Here is a 15,532-nt window from a genome sequence, read left to right as displayed (position 1 = left end):
TATAATACATGGGATGACATCAATACTTTTGTATTTGCTGAGGTTCTTTGTGTGGGCTATAACATGATCTATTTTGGAGTATGTTCCATGGGCTGCTGAGAAGAATGTGTATTGGGTCTCTTTAGGGTGAAAGACTCTGTAAAGATCTATCAGATCCATCTGGGATATGGTATGGTGTTACTTAAGTCTTTGGCTCCCTTGCTAATCCTCTGGGTGTTGTATCTGTCTCTTGGAGAGAGTGGAGTATTAAAATCTCCCACTATGATTGTGTTTGGGTCTATCTTGTTCTGTAGTTCTGTGAGAATTTGCTTGAAATATGTAGGGCCTCTTCTGTTTGGTGGGTATAAATTTATCATCGTGATGTCTTGATTCTGGATTTTTCCTTGTATTAAAATGTAGTGCCCTTCTTTGTCATTTTGAATTGATTTTAATGAGAAGTCCAGCTTGTCTGAAATCAGGATGGCTTCTCCTGCCCTTTTGGTAGGTGTGTTTCCTTGGAAGATCTTGCTCCATCCTTTCATTTGGAGCCTGTTTTTGTCCCTTGCTGTAAGATGGTCTCTTGAAGACAACAGATAGCAACTTTTTTGGGGGGATCCACTATGTCAGTCTGCTCCTCTTTATCGGAGAGTTTATACTGTTTATATTCAAAAAGATCAAGAATAAGAGGGTTTTTTCCCCTTCCATTTTCCTGTTAGGCTGTTTATCCTCTCCTTTTTTTCTTGTCTTTATTGAGCTGCTCTTTCTGTTGGGCTCTTGCTATTGTAGTTTCTTTCTGTTTCTATCTGGGGGTCCTGTACATTTTCTGTTGAAGGGGTTCCCCTCTTAGAATTCGCTGTAAGGCTGGTTTTTTATTCACATACTCCTTTACATCCTTTTTGCTATGCATAGATCTGTTTTTTCCCTCAAAGTTCAATTCTAGTTTTGCTGGATATCTAATTCTGGGTTGGCAATTTTTGGCCTGGAGCACTTGCATTGTGTTCTCCCACGTTCTTCATGCATTGTAGGTTGGTGTGGAGGGGTCTGGTGTGATTATGATCTTTTTTCCATTGGAATATAGCTCTTTCTTCATTTTGGCTGCATTCAAAATTTGCTCTTTATTCTTGAGATCTGAAGGCTTGATTTTTATGTGCCTTGGCGAGGATTTTCTAGGGTCTGATCTCCCAGGTGTCCTATAGGCTTCCGTGACTTGGGTGAGATCCCTTGTGAGATTGGGAAATTTTCTGCAATAACTCTATTGAAATTATGTTGTAGCCCTCTGCTCTGGTACTCCACTCCTTCATCTATTCCAATTATGCACAGATTATATCTCTTGTCTTTTTCCACCAGCTCCTGGATTAGTCTGCCCTAGAGTTTAACTGTTTCTTGGAGTGTGGTAATTATCTGGTCCTTATCAGCTGCATCGTCATCCAAAACAGAGATTCGGGATTTGATATGGTCAATTCTTTGTGATGTGGCTTCAATTGTGGTGTTTATGGATGACAGTGAGCTGTTTATGGTTGCCAGATCAGCTCTCATCATGGAGATTTCTTCTTTTAAAGAGTTGTATTTTAAATCTATTTTTTCATGCATTTTTTTTTCTCAGGATGTTAAGTTCTTCTTTAACAGAGAAGTGCATTGTATCCATTTTTGCTTCCATTTCTTTCTTGATTTCCTGTAGATTTTTTGAGACTTCCATTCTAAGCTCCTGTTCTGTCTTCAAGATAGCTTTGTTCAAGAAATTTACAGGTTAGCAGTTTTTGCCCAAACAAGTCAGTTCCTGGAATTCATGCATGCTCTGGGCCCCTCATAGTTTAATATAAAGAGCAAAATGGCTACTGTCTCAAAATGGAGTTTACTTTAATTCTTCATTCCCCCCTTCTGATAGGTAACTCGAGAACCAATCATGGATCTCCTTGCTTATAAGTTCAATTCTGACTGAGAATTGGTAATCATACAGGGTCCCACAATCCAGACAAGCATAACAAATGCCATTTTAAGTTTATGAAATATGGGAGGGGATCCCAAACCTGATCCTAAGGCTACACATGAGAAAATCCAGCCTTTACCTACAAAACCATCTCAGTGAGGGAGTGAAGTAGTTAAAGTTATTTACATGAGATCTTTCTGGTTATCATTTAGATGACGTCACACAAGTCCCTTAGCCCTGCAGATGCAGGTACAGATAAACATAGTTTCACAATGAAGCCCCAACTCTGACCCTATTTATATTATGGCCAATTTGATTACATAACAACTTTACTCATAAGCTCTAATTTTAAGACATACTCATACCATTTGCTTCATAAACTTTCTGCGGATTGTCTTCCTCACTTTTAACATGCCAAAACCTTTTAATCTAAAGGAAATAATTTTGTTTCCCCAATTCTCTTTCTGAAGTCTTTCCTTCTACTGTGTTATAAGCTGTGTCTTATAAAACTTAACACATCCCCACTCATACTCTCTTCTTCTTCTTCACACCATTAAAGACTTACTCAAGCATTCTTGACAGTTGAAGACAATCCTTACTTTTACACTGGCTCTTGCAGGCTGGAACCATATTGGTTTAGGCAGTGGCCTTTGGATTCATTTCTCTGGGCCTTGATCTTTAAAGGGGATCTGATGGGTGAGAATCATCCATCTTCTGTAACTTCTTCAGGCTGACTCAGGGGCTTTGGCCTTTCCTAGCCAGGAACCTACAGAACTTTGGCCTACATTACCAAGTGGTTGCCAGGATGAGATGTCCATTGGGAGCTTTACTCCAAACTGAAAATTAACTTTTAACTTATTTTTGGGCTACAGCAGTGTAGCGTTCTAACATTCAAGTTTATAAAAGCTTTTTCCTGACTGGCTGGTGAACTTATCTCTGATGACCTAAAAAATGCCTACATTACCTTTGCAGGCCTTTAACAGATCTCAGTATAAGATTTCTTTTCTGAACAGATGTACCAGCTGAAAATTCACTGCCAGTTAAGGCTTTGAGCAGATGCAGGGGGTCGGGATTTTTAAACTATCCCCCATTTAACAAACTTAGCTTTACTACCCACTATCACAGATGACTGGCAAGTTCCTGTCCAGTTACAAAGTAGAGAGACATGGGAAATAAAAGGCATGCTTACGAACTATTCTTCTAGGACATCTCAGCTCTGATTAACAATTGAAAGGCCAAACAGGAGTGATTCTAGGATCTGAAATCATCTCTGCCATCCAAGAAGTGGCGTACTGCCTCTGGATGCTCCATCACTTTTGTCCTAGGAGTGACTTTTCCAACCTGGTGTAAATGCACCTTTGGCATTTCTCTTGGTCTGTCACTGAACTTGGACTCAGGGCCTGAGTGCTGTTCCTCAGCTCTCCAGCTCAAGACTAGCACCCTACTACTTTGAGCTTCAAAGCGACTCACGACTCTGTTCCCAGCACTCTGCTGGCCATCTATAGATAAAGACTCTCACAGGGACCTTTCTCTGCCCGAGCTGGCTTCGAACCACAGATTTCAGATCAATGAGTCTTACAAGAGGCCACTTTGCTCCATTTAAAAGCAACAAGGTGGTCCACACAGAAGTAGTTTTTAAGCATGCTCTTACCTGGAACTTATTAAGGTCCAATGTTACATCTTGACAAACTTGTAAGAATCACCTGTCCTTTTCTCTGGCCCTGCTGGAAACTGTTACAAAAAACCTACAAACAAACTGGAATGGCAATTAAACACTCATTTTGGTAGCCATAATTTTCCTCTATCCAACTTAAAACAAACATTTACAACAAGTTTTATTTTCAAATCTCTTATCCAGAAATGCATTCTTGATCTGAAAAGCCTTTTATTAACCTCTGCTTTAACACTAACACTTTAGCTTTTATATGGAAAAACTCTGAAGCTTACAGGCATTCTGAAACCAGGTACCGCTCTTTGCCTATGGGCTGCCTGTTTAAAAGAGCCTTTTTTTTCTCTTCAGTCCCAGTTACTGCATATAGACCTTTGAACTCAAATGACAACTTTTCCTTAATGCAAGAATTTCAATTACTATTACATAACAGTATACTCATAAAGTTTAGTACCTGAATCATTAAACTGATACCCAAAACAATTGTAACAAAAGTACATTTAACATCGTGTTTTCACCAGAATTACAAAAACAAGAAATCCAGTCTCAACACCTTTGCTTTTTCAATACATCCACAGGGCAAAAATAGCACAGGAATTGAATCACATCAGATAAATAAACTTTTTAACCATTTAAAAAACTTTTCCAATTCTTAGTATCTCTCAAGGGGCAGTTTTAGAAATTCCAGTCAAATCATTCATTTTACCACAAGGTTTCCAAAGTTCACCTAAAAACAAAAGAGACAAAAGAAAGGCCTCTATTGGCCTATCCTACCCAACAACCTATCTTCATCCTACTCCTCAGAGCTTGATGAAATGTCTTGGTGCTGGCTTGTCCTCTTCCACCATGAATGGACACCCCCTTATGGCTATCCCACCAAGTGGATTCCCTCCAGGGCCTGGGTAACCACGTGGGCTGGCTAAGCTGCACCTTTGCCCGATCACCCCTCACTCCTGAGGATAGGCACACAGGCCCGTCCTAGGTTTTTCCTGTCCTTTTCTATTTGTCTCTGACTGAGAAACCCAAGCAGTTTTTTTTAACAGTGATAAACCTTTACATCCGAATTTCTGACACTTAACCCTGATTTTTTAATTAAAGAAACATTTTTTAAAACTATGGTTTCTCTTTAAAAGAACGCAATAATCCTTTAAAGCATTTGATAATGCCCAAACTTGATGACCATTTGAATTTAAACTTAAACTCACTGAATTTTACATCATACTCTTGAACATGTGTATATTCACACATGAACACTTACACATATACATATATTCAAAAGATCTTAAAGCACGCAAAATAAACATCGGCCGTACATTTTCCAGTGGCAAGAGGTATTCTTGCCAATCTTATTCCTGTAACACCCAAATTTTAAGACAAAACTTTTTTTTTTTTTTTTTTTTTTTTTTTTTTGCCAGTCCTGGGCCTTGGACTCAGGGCCTGGGCACTGTCCCTGGCTTCTTCCCGCTCAAGGCTAGCACTCTGCCACTTGAGCCACAGCGCCGCTTCTGGCCGTTTTCTGTATATGTGGTGCTGGGGAATCGAACCTAGGGCCTCGTGTATCCGAGGCAGGCACTCTTGCCGCTAGGCTATATCCCCAGCCCAAGACAAAACTTTTAACAAATGATTTTAGCATTCTCCAGCTTCATTTTCCAGGGCTTGATAGTTCTAACAAAACATTTTTGCACACCAGATAATTTTCTGCTTAAGAAGGCTGGGTGAAGGTCCCCCAGAGTTCTTTTTTGTGGACACTCATACTCTGATTGTGAGCTGTCACCTGTACATCTTTCCAATGAGCTAAACATAAATCCAGGGGGCTAAGTGAGTCTGTCCCATTTTGTCCATCACAGTCAGGAGATACAGAAAACAGAGAACAGTCCAGATCAGTCCTGAAACAATACAGGAAATTTTTCCTTTTCCGCAACACAATTTTTTTCTGGTTTCCAATTGGATTTAATTTTACTTTCTTTCCTAATTCACCACTAGATCTAGTCTCCTCAGTACTCCATCTCGTCCTAGGCCCTTTTGCTTTCAATTTCTCTTTGTCTTTTACATCAAAGTCCAATTAACCACATCATTCAGACACCTCCCACACTATTATTGTGGGCAATTTTGTTAACTTCTTTCCAGTGAGCTAAAGTTAAGTCTAGGGGAGTGGAAGGAATGTTCCCCATCGTCCATCTGTCAGTCAGGCACAGCACAAGAAAGAAACACAGAACAATAATTGCAGGTACAAGAATCAGACAACACTTACAAATAGACTTTCTAGAGAGCCGCGGCTTACTGGTTTGACTGTGCCTCTCCTGCCCCTGTGAGGGGGCAGACCACACAATCCCAAGACTGTCTCTCTCCCATTCCTGTGTAGGAGTGGATCAGACATCCCCGAATCAGGTTCAGTTTCAGGTTGGTAGTGGTAAGCTTCCTGAGTCCCCTTTGGAGGGCTTGAGGCGTCCCCCCAGTCCTCCAGGACTGCTTGTGCGAGCACGTCCGCTCCAGCTGGTCCTTCACTCCCTACAGGTTCAGATTCAGATTCAGGTGGCCAGCCAAAACAGAAAATGAAAGTACAAAACACTTGGAAACAGACACACAAAATCAAGAGCACTGTTTCTTACCTTCAGGGTCTGGGGTCTCGGGGGGGGGGGGGTCTCTGGGGGTATCCCAGACGAGCCCCCAAATGTAATGCCCAAAGTCTCGAGACGACCTCCAAGAAGACCACTGAGAGCCAGATGTTCCGAAATGCAAAAGCAAGGCCTTATTCAGGCAGGCTGCAGCTCAGGCCTCGTCCTACACACCGATGCAGGGGAGCTTAGGAGGAAAGCCCTGAGCTGAAATCGTACAGGGTTTATAAAGGCAAAAACCACAAAGCTATAGCAACCAGGTGTTTACAGATCTGATTGGCTCTGGGCTAGGGGCATTCCAGGGAGGTCAGAGAGTTTCCCGGCTGTATGGGTTATGACGAGCTGTCCTGCTAGATGGAGTAATTGGCGGTCTGGGTTTGCTCACAGTGCCCATTTATCTTGGGTTTGCATGGTCATTTCCCAGAGTTTGTGCAGGCCCAAGGTCAGTTAGCAAAAAGTGGAGTCTGACTTCAAGATAGCTTTGTTCAATAAATTTACAGTTTATCAGTTTTAGCCCAAATAAGTCAGTTCCCAGAATTCATGCATGCTCTGGGTCCCTCATAGTTTAATATAAACAGCAAAATGGCTACTGTCTCAAAATGGAGTTTACTTTAACTCTTCAGCTGGTAGCTTGTGGACTCTGGACATGCCATCCAAGGCATAAAGCCTCTATTTCTGTTTTGTTCTGACTATTTCTGTTTTGTTTTGACTAGTTTTGTCTTTGAGGTTGGTACCAGTTTTAAATATAAACTTTTGTTTCCAATGTTTCTGCTGTCCATTCACACGTCTATGGGGAAAACATCAGAGTCAACAATGTGCTGTGTCCCCTTCTGCAAGAGGGCAGTTGAAAAAGTGGAGGCTGCTAATAGCCAGGTTCAAACAGCCGGCTAATATTAGCATGAGAATAATTCAAAACTGTAAAATGCCCCAAGACAATTGGGCTCAACACTAGAGTCAAGTTCTAGGTGGGCTCAGTTATACTGCAGGGGAGCCCAACCCAGTTATCTTCAGCTGAAAAATATTTAGTATGCTAAAATTTCTTGCTAAAACTAGCAGCGCTGGTGATGAAAAGCCAGAACAACTCTTTCTTGTAGAAAACCTACCCTTAACGTAAACCAACCCTACTCCCCCCCGTCACTTCCCAGTAAAGTAACATGAAAAGCCCTGGGAGAGAGTGACTGGATGGCTGAAATTGATCAAGGGTTGGTCAAAAAAGAAAAACAAGTTCTGGAGTTTTTCCAGAACTCACCCACCCACGTGTGTTTTCCAGTTTCTAATTAAAAACCCTGCAGCTGTGCATGTACTCCTTTGCAATACCCCTATAGCTTAAATCAATCAACTTTAATTACGTCGGTCACTCGATGTAAACACTATCCCTTTCCAGATTACTTCCCACTACCAAATGTGCACCAAACATGTTTTTGAATTGTTTTATGATTTTCCCGCGGAGTGTTTTGATTTGTTAAACATTGCTATGATGTATGCTAAGTCCCTGCCTTCTCCAAAGAATGCCTAAAACATCTGGAAGCCCTAGGCTCAGGGTGTCTTAGCGTCACCAGCATGCTGAGTGTGCAGATGACTGAGCTAGCTTGCAAATAATGCCCTTTTTGCTATTTGCATTTGTCTTGGTCCTTGGTAGTCTCTCTGGGGTCCCAAACTCGAGCATTTCAGTGATTGAGACTAAAAAATGCCAATTCATTAAAGGTTTTCATTAAAGGCCATTCATTAAAGGTTTTGTCTTAAGCTTTGGTCATTGCAAGAGGAAGATTGGCAAAAATACCTCTTGCCACTAAAAAATGTATGGCCAATAGTTGTTTTGTGCGCTTTAAGTTCTTTTACATAAATACTTGTATTTGTGAATGTATGTATGTGTGTGCATGCGCACACGTATGTGGGTGTGAATGTGTTCAAGATTGAAAATGTATAATGTAAAAATGGGTTAGTTTAAAGTTAAACATCAAAAGGTCATCAAGTTTGGGCATTACCAAAAGTTTTAAAGATTATTACTTTATTTTAAAGAGGAACTATAGTTAAAAATCTCATTAATTCATGGCTAAAAGTAAATAAATAAATAAATAAATAAGAAGTTAGCATGGCCCAGTGAGGCTATGCTCAGGAATGAGGGGTAAAGTGACAAAGGTGCAGCTTAGCCAGTCCACGTGGTGGCACAGCAATAGTGGGGCATCCATTCATGGTGGAAGAAGGCAAGCTGGCACCAAGGAAGTTCATCAAGCTCTAAGGAGTAGGATAGAGTTAGGCCCATTCTATAGGACAGGCCAATGGGAGGCTTTTCTTTTGTTTTCACGTGAACATTGGGAACCTGGTGGCAAAAATGAATGATTTGACTGATACTTCTAAAACTGCCCCTTGGGTGGTAGTAAGGCCTAATGGCAAGAGTGCTTACATCATATAAATGAAGCCCTGGGTTTGATTCCCCAGCACTACATGTACAGGAAATGGCCATAAATGGCACTGTGGCTCAAGTGACAAAGTACTAGCCTTGAGCAAAGAGAAGCCACGGACAGTGCTCAGGCCCTGAGTACAAGGCCCAGGACTGGCAAAATAAATAAAATTTAAAAAAAAATAAAACTGCCCCTTAGGATGGACTCAAGTTGGACTATCTTAAAGGAGAGTTAAAAGTTTATTTACCTGATTGTTGGGAGCCGAACTAGCAGCTAACCTCATCCTGACCTCTGGCTGTGCTGTTATCACAAGGAATGCGGTAAGATTTGGCTTAATTGGGAGCCAGCCCTTACCAAGATGTTTTACTGTGTCCATAGGCGCCTGGTTTATGTTCATCATTCAGCCTTGTCTTGTTTCATTGTCTCCTGTTATTTACCGACCTAAAAGCTTTCTTATTTTCTTAAACTTTGGTAACCCTATGCCAGTCCCTGGTTCCCAAACTGCATAAAAGCTGGATGTTAAGAATAAACTGGGCTGCAGTCTCGAGTTTCAATCTCAAGATGCAGACCTCCCGTACCCCATCTTTGCCTCTAGTCTTTTTTCTCTTGTCTTGTATTTTTTCCTTCTCTTTAACCCTCTCCCCCCTCATTCAGGATTCCTTTTCACTGCCGGCTGGCTCGGCAGGTGTGGCGCCTGGAACAGGGACCTGAACGCCTGGGATGATGGCAGAGGACCCCCGCTCAGGTAAGGACGTCCGATCACTTGGGAAGGAGAGCGGGAGAGAGAGAGTATTGTCGGGAGTAAGAAATTATGGGACAAAGTATAGGCTGCATGCTATACGTGCAGGCCCCCAAAGGCATGCTTAAGCCCGGGCAGTGAAAGTTGGCCAAAGTCACTTAGAACGTTTTCTTTTACTTTATTGAGGAAGCATTCCCCCAGTTCCTGGAGAAAGGAACCAATAACATAGAAACTTAGCAAAAAAAAAAAAAAAAAGGAGAGAGAGGGAGAGGAGGAGAGAGAGAGAGAGAGAGAGAGAGAGAGAGAGAGAGAGAGAGAGAGAGAGAGATTTGGGAACATTATGATGCATATGGCCCAGGGAAAACCCCAGTGGATGCTATTATTCTTTGGTATCTGGTCCGAGATTGCTTAGATCCTAGATATGAAGAGATTATATTCGTTCAGTCGATTGGAGAAACTGAACAGGTATCTGATGAGTGTTGCCCAGCCCCGGGAGCATATGCTGCTGCCCGGGAAGAGCTGAGAAAATTGACAAGACCTGAACCCACTGGGCTAGACATTAAGGAAGACTTAGATGGCTCAGACACTGAGGAGAAATTATGCAATGAGCCTACTAAAGATAGATTGACCCATGTTGAGAATATGTTGAAACCAGTTATAGCTCTATAATCACAGCTTCATGCAGAACAACAAACGCCTTCAAAGGGAGTCCTGGCAGAATTACAGCTCTCCTAGGTGCAGGCTGCTCACAGGGGGGAGGAACCTGAGGCTAGGGAAATGCTAACACCACACAGGTAACTTCTCCTGACCGAGCGCTTTATTTCCATCCACCATGACAGATTTGAAACCCCAACGAGGGTGAGTGACCATTAGCCTGGAGCTTACATTTTCCATAAAGCCACTGGGCTAGGTCAAGGAAATCAGCGATTGTGGGTGTTTGGAGACAACTGATCTCTAGTTCAGCTCCGATGGTCACTCATCAAGTGGGGGACAGTCTAAATTGCTTCAGGAAAGCTACTCAAGTTTGAGTCCAATCTTATATATTTGGAATATTTTGCAGGACTTACCTAACTTCTATGAGAGCTCCTTGTACAGTTCAAAGCCAGCCCAGGCAGAGAAAAATAAAAATCCCTCTTGGTCATATTTTGGGTCCTTATTATTTTACTAGTCAGAAATTACAGGTCAAGACTTCTCATTTGCGTACTTTGCATGATTTTCAAAAATTTCTGGGAGATATTAACTGGCTTCGCCCTTATCTTAAATTATCCACAGCTGAATTAAACCCCTTAATTGATCGATTAAAGGGGGACCCTGACCCTACATCTCCCAGAGAAATGACAACTGAAGCAACTAAAGCCTTAAGCATAGTAAATTCTGCCATTTATTCCCAACATATAAATAATATTGATTACTCAGCCCCTTGGGAAGCTTATATTCTAACTACACCTCATTCTCCAACAGCGGTCCTCTGGCAGAAGGGACCTCTTTTATGGCTTTCCTTGCCTCCTACTCCTTCAAAAGTGTTAACTCCCTATTATACATTGGTAGACACCTTAGTTCCATATGTGCCGTGTGGAATCTTGTAAGAATCTTGGACGAGATCCACAGGTTATTTATATCCCCTATACTTTACAACAAGAATGGCTTTATATTCATTGTGATTCCTGGGCCAATGCTTGGGACAATTTTATGGGCATAATTTCACATCATTTTCCCTCCAACAAATTACTTCACTTTGCCTCTTCTTACACCTTTATATTTTCTCAGATTGTATCTCTATCTCCTCTTTCCATGGCTGCCTTAGTGTTTACAGATGGATCCTCTAACGGAACGGCAGCTCTTACTATTGATGGTGAAATTAAATCTTGGGACACTGGTCTTTCTTCTGCCCAGGAAGTTGAACTTCAAGCATTTTTAGAGGCCCTTACACTTTTACCTACTAAAGCCTTTAATTTATATTCGGATAGTCATTATGTTATTCGAGCCCTTCAGGTCATTGAAACTGTCCCTTTTCTTGGTACAGCTAATTGCACTATCCAAACTCTTTTTTTGCCAGATACAACTTCTTCTTCGCTCTCGCACCTGTCCATGTTGTTTTGGATTTATACGTGCCCATACTAAGCTTCCTGGACCATTAAGTGAGGGCAATGCTATTACGGATGGGGCTACTCACATTTTTCTCACTCAAATTGACGTAGCAAAGCAATCACATGCTGCCCACCATCAAAAAGGTCGTGCCTTACGTCAGCAATTTCATATTACTCGTGAGGCAGCTCATCAAACTGTAAAAACTAGTCCCAACTGTGCTACCTTCCTCCCTGTGCCCTCCAATGTCATTAACCCCTGAGGCTTAGTGGCCAAACATGTTTGGCGAATGGATGTTACCCACATCCCCTCTTTTGGATGGCTCCACTTTGTCCATGTTACAATAGACACTTACTCTAATTTTATTATGGCTACTCCTCTTAGCGGGGAAGCTGGCAAGCATTGTATCTCCCATTCTTTACGCTGCTTTGCTACTATGGGACTTCCTAAACAAATTTAAACTGATAATGGTCCAGGATATGTTGGATGAGCTTTTCAAACTTTTTACAAATCTTTCCAAATTGTTCACTCTACAGGAATTCCCTATAGTCCTCATAGTCAAGGAATTGTCAAATGGGCCAACGATTTGTTAAAACATCAAATTTCTAAATTAAAAGCGGGGGAACTATACCCCTTCTCTCCTGTTAATATACTTTATCATGCTTTTTTCATACTAATTTTTTAAAATTTGGACTGCAATGGCCACTCCGCAGCACAGCGGTTCTGGGAAAAGAGAGAGCAAAGAGCTTTTGCCCAAGTTAAGTGGAAAGATCCTTTAACAAGTGCTTGGCACAGGCCTGATCCGGTACTGACATAGGGTAGAGGACATGTCTGTGTTTTTTCACAGGATGTAAATGATGCCCGCTGGCTACTTGAGCATTGTGTTCGGATTGTGGAAACTCATCAGAACGGTACAAGCGCTGACCCACTGGGCTTACGTGCCAGATCCACTGATTGTGCACCCTGCGACCTGGGAGGGAGCTGAGGTGTGCGTCCATGTCAACAGATCAGCATATGGTACAGCTCCAGATCCTTTTGTCCAACACCTTAAAATGATAGATTTTGCAGCTTCTGACATTGGAACCCCTTTATGCTTTTCAACTGACTCCAACAGTTATATTCCAGGCTGTACTGTAATGCAATCCATAAATCATAGAATTTGGATTCCTGATAATAGTCAAGTATATAATATACGAATGACTTCATTGCCTACTGGGTTTCCTGTACATGCCAATTCTACCTCATCCTTCATGATACCTCGCTGCATCAACTCCTCTCAAATTGTAGAATCCACTGGAGAACTGCACCCCATAAAGTGTAGACATGATCATCCTTTTATAACCAATATTTCAGGAACTAATTCTCAGCTGACAGACTGGTCCGGAGCGAATCTCACCAACCAGTACAACCCAGGTCTGTGGTGGATTTATGGACACCCTCAACGTCATGTCTGGATGTTAGTGGCTTCCCTGAACAATATCTCCTGGCCCACTTATACTTCTTTAAAAAATATTATGAGTTGTGTAACACCCCCTTATGCTATTATGTATGGACCTTTTAATATTTCTATAGAAGCCATGTACTTCGATGTTACCTGCACTAACTGTTCTTTTACAAATTGCTTGTATAGTGGTCTTACTGATTCTGTAATTGTTATTAAGCAACCACCATTTGTTATGCTTCCTGTATACTTATCTGTAGCTTGGTATGAAGAAACAGGTATTCAAGTGTTAAAACATTTAAAAGAGCTTATGCGCCCTAGAAGATTTGTAGGGCTACTAATAGCAGGCATTGTAGCCTTTATTTCCTTAACTGCCTTTGCTGCAGCGGCCACTGTGACTCTAACACAAAATGTGCAGACAGCTCACTATTTTAATCAGCTTGCTCATAATACCACGCAAGCCCTGCACTTTCAAGGCAGGATTGATGATAAAGTAGAACAAAAATTAGAAGCATTGTATGAATCTGTGTTGTCACTTGGAGTACAAATTCGTGCCTTACAAACTTTGCAACAGGTGAGCTGTCATGCTGGGTTTGACTTTATATGTGTGACCCTCCATAAGTATAATGGGTCAAGCTATCCTTGGGAACAAGTTGTAGCACATCTAAATGGTATTTGGCACCATAGTAACTTGTCCTTAGATCTCTTTCAACTCCATAGACAAATAGCCGGACTAGAACAAGCTCTGCCTTTGGACTCTAATGTGGCAGAAACAGCAAAAGAACTGTTTGAACAACTTCAACAGTATGTCCCTTCCTTATCTAACGTTAAGGGACTGCTAATGACATTGCTCGGCCCAGGGATACTTTTGCTGATGGCTTTCCTATGCCCTCCTTGCATTGCACGCATATTGCAAAACTCTTTGATGAGTTTAGCCAGCCAGCTGCATAAGATCAAGCTCCAAGTGAATGAACTTTCCCCTGAGAGGAACCGCAGCCAGAGACGGGTATGAGTCGCTACCAGCCTTGACCCTGTCCTAAGACATGGGGCTTCAGCATTGCTGTGAAGTTTACCCTAAGACGGGTAAGGCAGGCTGGGGTACCCACCCCACCTAAGACAGGCAGGTTCGCTTCTTTAAGTAAAGACGGGGGGGACTGTTGGGAGCCGAGCTAGCAGCTAACCTCATCCTGACCTCTGGCTGTGCTGTTATCACAAGGAATGCAGTAAGATTTGGCTTAATTGACAGCCAGCACTTACCAAGATGTTTTACTGTGTCCATAGGCGCCTGGTTTATGTTCATCATTCAGCCTTGTCTTGTTTCATTGTCTCCTGTTCTTTACCGACATAAAAGCTTTCTTATTTTCTTAAACTTTGGTAACCCTATGCCAGTCCCTGGTTCCCAAACTGCATAAAAGCTGGATGTTAAGAATAAACTGGGCTGCAATCTTGAGTTTCAATCTCAAGATGCAGACCTCCCGTACCCCATCTTTGCCTCTTGTCTTTTTTCTCTTGTCTTGTATTTTTCCTTTTCTTTAATCCTCGCCCCCCTCATTCAGGATTCCTTTTCACTGCTGGCTGGCTCGGCAGGCCTGATATAATTTGATTTCTGTACAGTTTTGCAATTTGGATGTATTAAAATGCAAAGATGCTAAGTCTGGAATATCATGTTCATAACTCTGGGGCACACTGCTAAATATACTGTTGTTACAATTGTTTTGGGTATCAGTTTAATGATTCAGCTACTAAATTTTATAAGTGTAAACTGTGATGTAGTAGTAAGACCATCTTAAGGTACATATAATCAGGTAAATATTTTAAAGTAAATAAACTAATGGAGATAGAAGTACTCAACTCTAATTAACTCTCTGTATATAGAAAAAGAATGGCTATTTAGAAACAGGCTGCCAGGAGGCAATGTGCCCTCTGGGCTTCAGTTTTTCCAGGCAAATAAAGGCTGAGGTGAAGGTGTGAAAGCCTCTATTTTAAAGGCTTTAAAATGCCTTTCTAGATAAGAAAACAAGCAGCCTGAACCAATGGGTGGCACCTAGGCTCCAGGTTTCTTTAAATCCAAGTGTTGAGAGATCGAAAATGGATCTCTGGATATGAGATCTGAAAAATAGACCTGTCCTAAATGGTTGTTTTAAGTTGGCTATATGAATATTATGGCTAGCAAGATGATTTTTTAATTGCTACTCCAGTTGGCCTTGCAGGTTTTTAGTAAAATGATTTATTATTTGCTGCACCTGATAAAAATATTGTATCAGAATTTTTGCAAAATTTGCCTTTGTACTTGCAATAGTATGGTTTAATAATTACCCCTGATACAATTCATTTAAACAGAATATCCATTTAAGTATCTATGATATTTAGTTAGAGACAAGCAGTTACCCCCCAATTAATAAAGATTCAGACTGCAGAATTAAACACTTAATGATTTTCAAAAGTTACTGGGAAACATCAACTAATACCTACCTATGTTTTACATAATCTATTCTCTATTTTTCAAGGATATTTTGCTTTAAATATCCCTCGTAAATTAACACATCTAAAACTGATTGGTTTTATTATTATGCCAGGTCATGAAAGGTGCGTATAAATCAGGTGGCAAGATATATACTTCATTATCATCCCTATTCCTAAACAGCAATTAGAATTTGCATTACAAAGCTCTCATA

General features: G+C 41.3%; 1 protein-coding gene across 1 annotated transcript in view; it reads right to left on the bottom strand.

Moving 5' to 3' along the window:
• Positions 1–15,532, bottom strand: part of LOC125367040 (beta-defensin 108B-like) — a 45,792-nt gene that overhangs the window by 23,915 nt on the left and 6,345 nt on the right. The gene's annotated exons all lie outside the window — the stretch shown is intronic.

Source organism: Perognathus longimembris, chromosome 18, assembly GCF_023159225.1.
Source record: "Perognathus longimembris pacificus isolate PPM17 chromosome 18, ASM2315922v1, whole genome shotgun sequence".
NCBI classification, from domain to species: Eukaryota; Metazoa; Chordata; class Mammalia; order Rodentia; family Heteromyidae; genus Perognathus; species Perognathus longimembris.
Note: the sequence above shows the minus strand (reverse complement) of the source record. Positions and strands in the feature narration are given on the sequence as shown.